At 42.1% G+C, this 9,817-nt stretch overlaps 1 long non-coding RNA gene across 1 annotated transcript; it reads left to right on the top strand.

Moving 5' to 3' along the window:
* The first annotated feature begins 3,567 nt into the window (after nucleotides 1-3,567).
* On the top strand, nucleotides 3,568-6,414 carry LOC132013217 (uncharacterized). Its single transcript, XR_009402923.1, has 3 exons — nucleotides 3,568-3,830; nucleotides 4,090-4,162; nucleotides 6,212-6,414. It is a non-coding gene; the product is annotated as an uncharacterized LOC132013217 (long non-coding RNA).
* Nucleotides 6,415-9,817: the final 3,403 nt, after the last annotated feature.

Raw genomic sequence — 9,817 nt, 5'->3', positions numbered from 1 at the left:
AGAAAGATAAAACATTAAGAAATAAATTTTAGAAGAAATGTGGAAAACATGTACACAGAAAAATTTTAAATAACTGAGCTATAATAAGATATTTCTCTTATTCTTAGAACAGAAAACAATAATGCAAAATTAAACCTCTCTTAATTAGTCCATAAAAGGTGTCATTTCAATACAATAGTGTCTTGGAAGAGAAGGAGTATTATAAAATGATACTGTAATTCAAAAGAATGACTACAAACAAAGCCTTGGGAGTGGAGGGTGGAGAGAGTTAGTGGCCCCAGCAGATATTAAAGCCTAGGAGTCAATTAAGTCCCATTTTTTTTTTTTTTCTGGAGAGGAAATGGACAAGTAATTCAATGGAATGGAAGAGAATTCACAAAGAAAGTCAAATACGTATACTTAGTATCTTATGGAAGCAGCATTCCAAACCAGTTGGACAAGTTAGATTATTCAATAAATTATGAGAAAACTATTTGAAAAAAATACAAAACTCAATCCCTGCCTTACTCACTTACCAAAATAAATCCCCAATAGAGTAGAGATTTCAACATTTAAAAAATATATAAAAGTAAAATATATATAAGATCTCAGAGTGGTGTAGCAAAACAGAAGACCAAGAGCCATAGGGCAAGCATTGATAAATTATACAACAAAATAGTCAAACTATGTACATTAAACATAATCAAATGACAAATGACAAGTGGGGAGGAAACTATATACTCTGTATTTCTTGTATGTATAAGCTTCTTTAATTTACAAAGAGTTTTAAAATTTTCTTATAAAATCCACAACAATCTTGTAGAAAAATATACTAAACATAAACATAAACTAAAAATAAGATGTAATAAATAAGGTAGATGCAACTGGCTCATATAATTTTTTAAGTGTAAAACCAAACAATAAGAGGAAAATGCTATCCCCATCCCATTGGCAAAAACCAACACATCTGGCCATGTTCATGGTTGATGAGAATCTGATTGTCCAAAAAAATTGATCAAAATTTCAAATGCATGTGTCTTTTGATCTGGCAATACTATTGCCAAGAAACTTAACCCAAAATATATTTGTGAAACTTCAGCAAAGTATATTTTTAGTTATTCTTGCATCGTTGACGATAGCAAAATCTGTCTGTGACCTAAGATGTTTCTGGACCGGAGACTGCTTACATAAATTACGACGCATTTATATGATGAGATGCTGTGTGGTCATTTTAAAAAAATGACACAGATCCAAGCAAGATCTGTGTAAATATAGTGAGAATAACCCAAATAAAATTCTGGTTTAAAAAGTGAGGTGTAGGCCTGTGAGCATCCTTGTGATCCTTTTTATATTAAAAAACTACTATGATCCCCATTTTACAGATGAAGAAATGGAGGCACCAGAAATTTCTCAGTTGACACCAAATCACACAGGTACCACGTGGTGGAGATAGTGTTTAAAACCAGCATGTTAGGGTTAGACTAGTTAGTGGTGGTAAGGATGGTGTGATCATACAATAAAATTCTACACAGCAATGAAAATGAACAAACCACAACTAATATGCCACAATCGACTTGTCTTCCAAACATGACATTCAGCAAAAGAAGCCGGAGCACCACGCTGCGTTATCCATTTACATAAAGACCAAAACCAGGCAAAACAAATCCATGGTTCAATGTGGAAAGTGGTTTACTTTTGGAGAGGAAGGCATAGGCAGAAGCTGGGAGAAAAGCATAAAGAGGGCTTGGGGTCCCACCATAGTTTCATTTCTTGATGTGGGTGGTCGTTAAAGAACGCTCACTTTGTGAGAATTTTGTGTTGTATACTTAAAACGTGTGCATTTTCCCATATATGTGTACATTTTACGTTAGAGAGTTTTAAAAATAAAAAGGTCACTCACCCATTCATTGATTTCTTCATTAATTCATTGAGGAAGCCTTTGCTAATGGTTGGCTACAATACAATGTAACTGTTAGTGGATTGCAGTGTAAATTTCTTATGGAAGAAACAAAGGTTCCTGTTTCTCTTTTGACCCCACAAGGCTGTACAGAATGCTAAATAGAAGGCAAGTGTTCTGGAACCACGACATATGGCTTAGTCTCTCTCCCTTCGTTACTGGCTGGTTAGGGTAGTCAAACAGCTTTGCCTCTCTGGACCTGGGATCATCTCTGAAGTAGATGATCTGGAGTAAATTATCTTTTCTTCAGCTTTGAAATTTGAATTAATTCAATCAGTTTTAATGGAACATGTTTTGTCTGTGCTCTCTATTGTGCTCAGTATCAGGGGCCACAAGCAATCAAACCAAAGCCTGGCCAGGCCCTTCAGAAGCTCCCAGCCTGCCCCATCGTAAGGGGCCCTGATGATACAGAGACAGGGCTTTGGGGAAACATTTGCCCAGATGCTAAGAGAGCACATGTGAGGAGCAGCTAACCAAGACTCCCAAAGGCAGGTGGCCCAAAGCTGCCAAGACACCTGATCCTACGTAGGCTCCGTGACACGTATCCCTGCTGTGTGGGATAGAGTGTTAGTTGGGCTGAGCCATCATGCTTTCTCCGAGGCCTGGAAGTAGGAGAAGGCTTCTACCAGACAGAGAAGCAGAGGAAAGACAAGCCAAGATAAGGACCTGAGCAAAAAAAAAAAAAAAAAAGAAAAAAAAAAGGAGTATTTATAATGCTTCTTTTTCAGGTTATGCGAAATCTAATCATTGGTGCCACTGAACGGTGGGGGGCAGTGTATGGAAGGGAGTAGGAGTCACAGTGTGGGAGAGCCAGGGCAAGAAAGGCCTTGATTGCCATGATACAAAACCACAAGTCAATATTTACCCATCAGGAAACAGCTCCATCTCCTCCCCCTTCTCCTCTGGTTACAACTTCCGGGAGTTACCTGCCGGCACAGCAAGGCAGGTGCAAGCAGGCTCCAAGTGGACGGTGTGGGAGTGCCTGGCTGCCAGTGGCCAGATAACCTTGCTGGGAAAAGCAGCAATTCTAAGGTCTCTTCCCCACCCCAGGGAGACACAGGCCCCCTGGGAATGCGCAAAATTAACAATGCAGATGTGAAGTTAGCAGCCCCGGGGAAAACCCAACCAGCAAAACTGGGGACCCGGGCAGAAGTCCCTATTAGAGACCTTGGTTTGGTGGAGTTAGAAAGAGCTGAAGGGTTGCTTTGCTTTTGCTTGGGCTCAGCAGATGCATCCATCTGCACCTAGGTCAATTTCCACATCTAGATGTAAAGTTGGGCAGGTCTTCAAATGACTGAATGTTGTTAAGACTGAAACCTGCAGTCTATGTGGCACCCACCAGTGGTATCAACGAATAAGCTTCAAGACGTGTATCAGAGAACCAAGATCAGCAGTTACTTTAAGGTGGGGAAGACTCTTATTAGTGGAGCTGGGAAGAAATCTCAGAGAAACCCCTAGACAAGCCTGGGTGCTTCCAAGCTCTGTGCAGGAAGGCTTGCCCTGCTCTGCCTCTGCCCCCGCCCAGCAGAGGGGCGGTTGGTTTTTACTGGAGAGGAAGCACGGCTGGCCTGGAAGGGGGCGGGGCCGAGAGACACCCTACAATGTCAGGGACCGTCCTGTCAGATGAGGAGTCGTCCCACCTCCCACGAGACTTCTGAATGTTTCCTTTAACATTAACAAATCACAACCTGAAGTGGCACGGAAACATTTAAATTATAAGGCAAGTGATGAGAAGGGAAATGTAGATCATTGCTCAAATACTGAAAATCCCTAGGAAAAGAGATGCCAGCATCCAGAAGTCTAATTTGGATATATCCTTTTCTGAATACCTGTGGGGATTAACGGTGGTGGTCTTTACCTTGAAGCATTGATGCGTGTGTGCTGGTCTTTCTTGGTAAGTAGAGGCAGTTTAACACACATAGCTTGGGGAGGCTCTAGTTGCATGCTCTGGGGGTGACGGAAACATCCAAGGAAGAACACTGGGGTACAGCCAGTTTCAGAGATTGAAGATAAGAGTGTTAAGGGGTGCTGGGGCTCTCCTAGCAGAACTCACAGGGTCTGCTTTGGGGAAACCATGTGGCATGAGGGTGGGGACCGCAGGGTCTCCCATGGGCCCATCTTGAGATGCTCAAGATCTTTCTAATTGTTGTTAGCGTGCATGACCACGGCCTGGATTGGTGGAAGACCCTGGGACTAAGAAGAAAGAAGGAAGTGGGGAGGAGCAAGGTGAGTAGGTCCCTCAAATGGATTTGTATAAGAGCCCAGGCAAACCCGAACTAGAGACTCCAGAGCCTTCCTCTGCTGCTCTCCCTCCATCTTTAGTGGTCATCAAGGCATGAAGTGTGTACTGGGTTGAATGGGTGGCCCCCAAAAGATAGGGTACCTGCAAGTGTGACCTTGTCTGGAAAAAGGGCTTTGCAGATGTCATGAAGTTAAGGATCTGGAGATGAAATCATCATGGATTACCCTGATGGGCCCTCTATCCCGTGACTTATGTCCTTAAAAGAGACAGAAGAAGAGACAACACAGAAAGGCAGAAGGTAGAGCGATGCAGCCACAAGCTAAGGCATGTCTGGAGCCTCCAGAAGCTGGAAGAGGCCGGGGAAGATTCTCTTCTAGAACCTTCAGAGGAAGCATGACCCTGCCAACACCTTGATTTTAGACTTCTGGCCTCAAAAACTGTGAAGGGATAAATTTCTGTTGACCCAAGCCACCCAGTTTATGGTACTTGGTAACCACGGCCACAGGAAATGATGGAGTCTGTCTGGGAACCAGGCACACCTGGGGGGTCTACGTTGTAACCCAGTGCAGGAACCCTGAGCTATCGTCAATACCACCAGGGGCTCAAATACTTTCCCTGGGGAAACAAAGAGAGCTGGTATGGGGGATGAGAATCTCACATTCAGAAGGGGACAGGGTTGAGCCTGTCAAGGACTCCCGGGATGGAAGACTCATCCTGAGGTCAGTGCGGTCCACGAGGCAGGGCTCAATCTGGCACCCCTGGCTTTGCTGATGCTCTGCTGGAAGCTGAATGGGAGGGTCGCCATAAGGTCAATAATGTCAGGCCTAGTGGAACCCCTGCTGAGGGGAATGGGATGCGTCCAGGCACAAGATGGAAGCAGCACTGAGAGCGGCCAAGGGTGCAGGACGCAGGGGGGCCATATGGCTTGGGATCCTCAACTACAGAGGTGGGCCGGGCCCCCAGCCATGCTTTGCAAAAAGCACAGAGAACAGTGTCCTGTGGGCGACAGCCAGAACCCTGGGCGCCATTGTGGGGCCTCTGTCTGGGAATGGGGCAATCCAAGACATGGCTGTAGTCCTAGGGATCCCAACAGTGGTAGAGGTCATGACCACACATTACACTTTGGTTTACCTGGAATAAAAAATGATAGCTGGGGTTGATGTATGCCCAGCCAGGGCTAAGCACTGCGTGCTCCCCAAAACCCTCTAATCCCCATTCCAAAGATGAGGAAGCCAAGGCTTAACAAGCTTGAGCAGCCTACTGGTGCTCCTTGAACCTGTCTTGGCTGGGATCTGAGCCCAGCTCTGTCTGCCTCCCGGGTCCAAGGGCTCACGCTGCCTCTCGCTGCGTGAGGAGTTCATTTGCCAGTCGCTGAAACCATACTTTGCAGCAACCCATTTTTTCTCTTTCCCCGCTTGGGTAGAAATCTCTTAATCTCTGTCTTATTACACACTACTCGCCTTATGAAACGGAGCATTGCAGCTAGAACTCTGGCTCAGATAGAAGGCTCGGGGGCCTTTATAAGGAGGCTGAGCCCTGTGACAGTGACAGTCCCCCACCCCCGGAGACTGTCTGTCCTAGCCCAGTATTCCTGGGCCTTTAGTCTCATTTTTGTTCTTTTCGTCTTTCTATTCTCAGGCCTACTACCCTGATTTCTGAACTTGAATGTATATTCGCACCTGCCCCCCAAAACTGTTCCCTCTTCCAATTCTGCTACGCATCAGATAAGGAAATAGCCTGATTAGAATTAAATTGGAACTAAGAGTAAGCAGCTCTTAGTAAGGAGCTCAGGGTCTCTCTTGGGCATAAATGACATGAATTTGTCCTAGGTTCCCACTCTGCAACCATCTTCTTGGTGTAACTGCTTCCCCCCACCCCACCTTGCTTGACTTTTAGAATGGGGTCTTAACTGAAATTTTTGAATTGGGGGGATCTCTAAAAAAATGAGATGTTACTATAATCTCCATCGCCGCTCGAAGAACCTACCTTTCCATTAGGTGACTCTGAACCCTGTGACTGTCACCTGCTTGCAGGAGTCAAGGGGTCACCATCAGGGTCCAGTGGCTTTCCTGCAAGAGTTCAAGAATGTGGGTCCCATCCTTCACTGAGGTCCAAGGGAGAGCAGCCTGCCGTCCTAGCACCGCTGCAAAGAAGCTGCCTGAAATATTTGTGCTGCCTCGTTCATGGAAGAAATAGAATTCAAGAGATCAAAACAGAGCCCACTATTTTATTGTAAATAAAGTTACTGATGTGAAAACAAAGTCACTGCAATCCCAGAGTAACAATGAATGTTCCTTGTGACACAATATTGCCACCTGCTGACCAAAGCGGAACAGTGCAATTGTGCACGTAAAGTGTCCGTGTGCTGTGTCTCAGCGGCCACCTTTCCCCTTAAATGCTGGTGACAGCCATCTGCGTCCCAGACCCAAATCGCGATGGCATTTCTCAACATCACCCTGGCAAGCATCGACTTCAGATCACATTTCCTTTCTCGACTTCTTCAGAAATATCCTTCCATTTAAATGAGAAACTGCAAGTTTAAGTTATTTCTTTTTTAAATTTACTTTAGCCTTTACAGTTAAGAAATAAGAATGGTAGGAAGAAAACAATAATGGATTCTCTATGTGATGGTAAAGGGTACCAGAGGAAGCACAGGATGTGCTGAAGGGAGAACCTGGTCTCACAGTTCTCTTCGCCCATGTGTGTAAACCTAAGCCTCAGTTTCTTCATCTGTACCTTCCACAGTGTACAGTCCTGTAGGATAAACAGTGCATAACATGGTTCTTGGCACAAGTACTTTAGTGTATGTTGATCGAGCCTTCTTTTATTCAAGAAACAAGCATTCTGCTAACTGCTCCCATCCACCATATTTCCTCTAGAATTAGAAGCAATGATTTAAACATTTTTTTTTACTTAAGTTCAATTTAATTAACATAGTGTATTGTCAGTTTCAGAGGTAGAGTTCAGCGATTCATCAGTCTTATAAAATACCCAGTGCTCATCACATCACGTGCCCTCCGTCATGCCCGTCACCCAGTGACCCTTTCCCACTACCCACCTCCCCTCCAGCAACCCTCCGTCTGTTCCCTGTAGTTCAGCGTCTCTTATGGTTTGCCTCCTTCTCTGTTTTTATCTTATTTTATTTTTCTTTCCCTTCCCCTATGTCCACCTGTTTTGTTTCTTAAATTCCACATATGAGTGAAATCATATGGTATTTGTCTTTCTCTGACTGACTGGTTTCACTTAGCATAATCCCTTCTAGTTCCATCCATGTTGTTGCAAATGGCAAGATTTCACTTTTTGGATGGCTGAATAATATTCATATATATATATATATATATATATATATATATATATATATATAAATCTTCTGTATCCATTAATCTGCTGATGGACATCTGGGCTCTTTCCATAGTTTGTCTTTTGTTGGACATTCATGCTATGAACACTGGTGCATATGCCCCCTTCAAATCACTATGTTTGTATCTTCTGGGTAAATACCTAGTAGTGCAATTGCTGGGTCATAAGGAAGAGAAATATGATTCTAAAGCATAAATCCCATATGAGACTCTAAAAGTAAAAGGAGAATTCAGATGGTAGAATACATTTTTGGCCTTTTTTTTTTAACTTCATGATTCTTGGTCCATGACTTTTACCGAACAGCTTATAAAAAAAAAAAGAAATTTAATGAAGTAAGACCACGCTCGTAAAACATACATCTGATTTTTAAAGTGAACCCCAGACTTTGATCTGAGGAAACAGACAGCTAAAGAGGTCTGAGTGTATGATCTCCATGAGCTATGAGAAAAAGCAAGCCTCAAATTAGGGACGAGTGTGTGGGTCTTCAAAAGAAAAATGTTCCATTCAGAGAGCAGAGATAACTTCCTACTTGTGTTTATCTGTTATCCTGACAGGGAGTACCTCCTTCTAAAACTATTAAAATTATTTATTTTAATTAATTAATTAATTAATTTCTATTTTAAAAATTATTTAAATTCAACATAGCTAACATATACCGTATTGTTAATTTCAGGGGTGGAATTTAGTGATTCGTCAGTTGCACATGACACCCCAGTGCTCATTCTATCAAGTGCCTCCTTAATACCCATTGCCCATTACCCCTCCCCCACCACCTATCTCCTACAATTATTTATTTTAACTTAATAGATTAATATAGTCCCTATTAATAGTGTACCAGTTAAGAAGGCAGATTCTGGAGTCAGACTGCTAGACTCAAATACCAGTCTTGAGCAAGCTGCTTGAATTCCCTCCACCTTCCTTGTAAGGTTATTACTAAGGTTAAATGAATCCGTGCACGTACTCCATTCAGCTGGAACAGCACCGGGCACAGAGTGAGTGCTCAGAAATGTTGTTTATATATTTTCTAACAGGGAGATGCTTCTCTGAGATTATTTGGATGAAACAAATTCCCAAATGAGAATGGGCTAATACATGTAAAGCATTTACCCTAATGCCTTGCCTATACAAAGTGCTCAATATATGCCAGCTACTGTCATGTTACTAGGAGTATTATAATAAGTGACCAACTGAAATAAAGAATCACTTTCTGGACTTGTGCTAGATGCACAAAGTGCTGGAGGGGAGAAATGAAAATACACTATTGGAAGGTCTGCGTCCTATATATGAAGCAAGATATTATCACTGGAAGGTAGACTGATAAATTAAAATATACATTCTGACTCCTAATAAAAGATAAATAAATAAATAAAACCACTAGTAAAACAAAGAATTATGATTCATAAGCCAGGAGAGGACATCTATGGAATCATTAAAAATATTTAAGTTATCCAAAAGAAGGCAGTAAAAGAGAAAAAAGAGAAGAATGGTAAATCGAGACAACAAACAGTGACTCGGTAGATTTACGCAAACGGTATCAGTAATCATGTTACCTGTAAGGGGACAAAGTAAGAGCGGAGACTGTCAGGTTGCATTAGAAGGGAAGACCGGCTGTTTAGTGCTTTTCATAAATACACTTGAAATATAAGGACACAAATGGGTTAAAAGTAAAAGGACGGAGAAAGCTAGATAATATGAACCTTAATCAAAAGAAAGTTGGAGTAGCTATATTAATATTAGACAGAGTATGTTTCAGAGCAAAGAAGATTACCAGGAATTTTAAAAAGGCAATTTCTTAATGACAAAGGGGTCACCTTATCAAGAGAACATAAAAATCTGAAATGTTTATGCATCTAATAACAGAGATTTAAAATAAACAAAGCAAAACCTGATTGAACTATCAGGAGTAATAAGTCCACAATTATGGTCAATCTCCCCTCAATAACTGACAAGACAAGTAGTCAGCCAACCAGAGGTAATACAGAAAGTTGAACAACACACAACCTACTTACCCTGAAACAGAACCCCGGCAACATAGGACACATTCTTTTCAAGGGCACGTAGAACACTTAAAAGACGAGACCATATTCTGGGCAACAAAATAAGACTCAATAAATATTAAAGGAATTCAGGTGACACAAATTATGTTTCCTGACAGTGGTGAAATTAAATTAGATCTCTGAAATCCCAGGGATGTGGAAATGAAATACTACGCTTTGACTAACTCACCAGTCAAGGAAGAATCAAAAGGCAAAATAGAACTTAATGAAAATGAAAACACG

The sequence above is a fragment of the Mustela nigripes genome, chromosome 3 (assembly GCF_022355385.1).
Source record: "Mustela nigripes isolate SB6536 chromosome 3, MUSNIG.SB6536, whole genome shotgun sequence".
NCBI lineage: Eukaryota > Metazoa > Chordata > Mammalia > Carnivora > Mustelidae > Mustela > Mustela nigripes.
The sequence above is the reverse complement of the archived record's forward strand: the minus strand, read 5'-3'. Positions and strand labels throughout refer to the sequence as shown.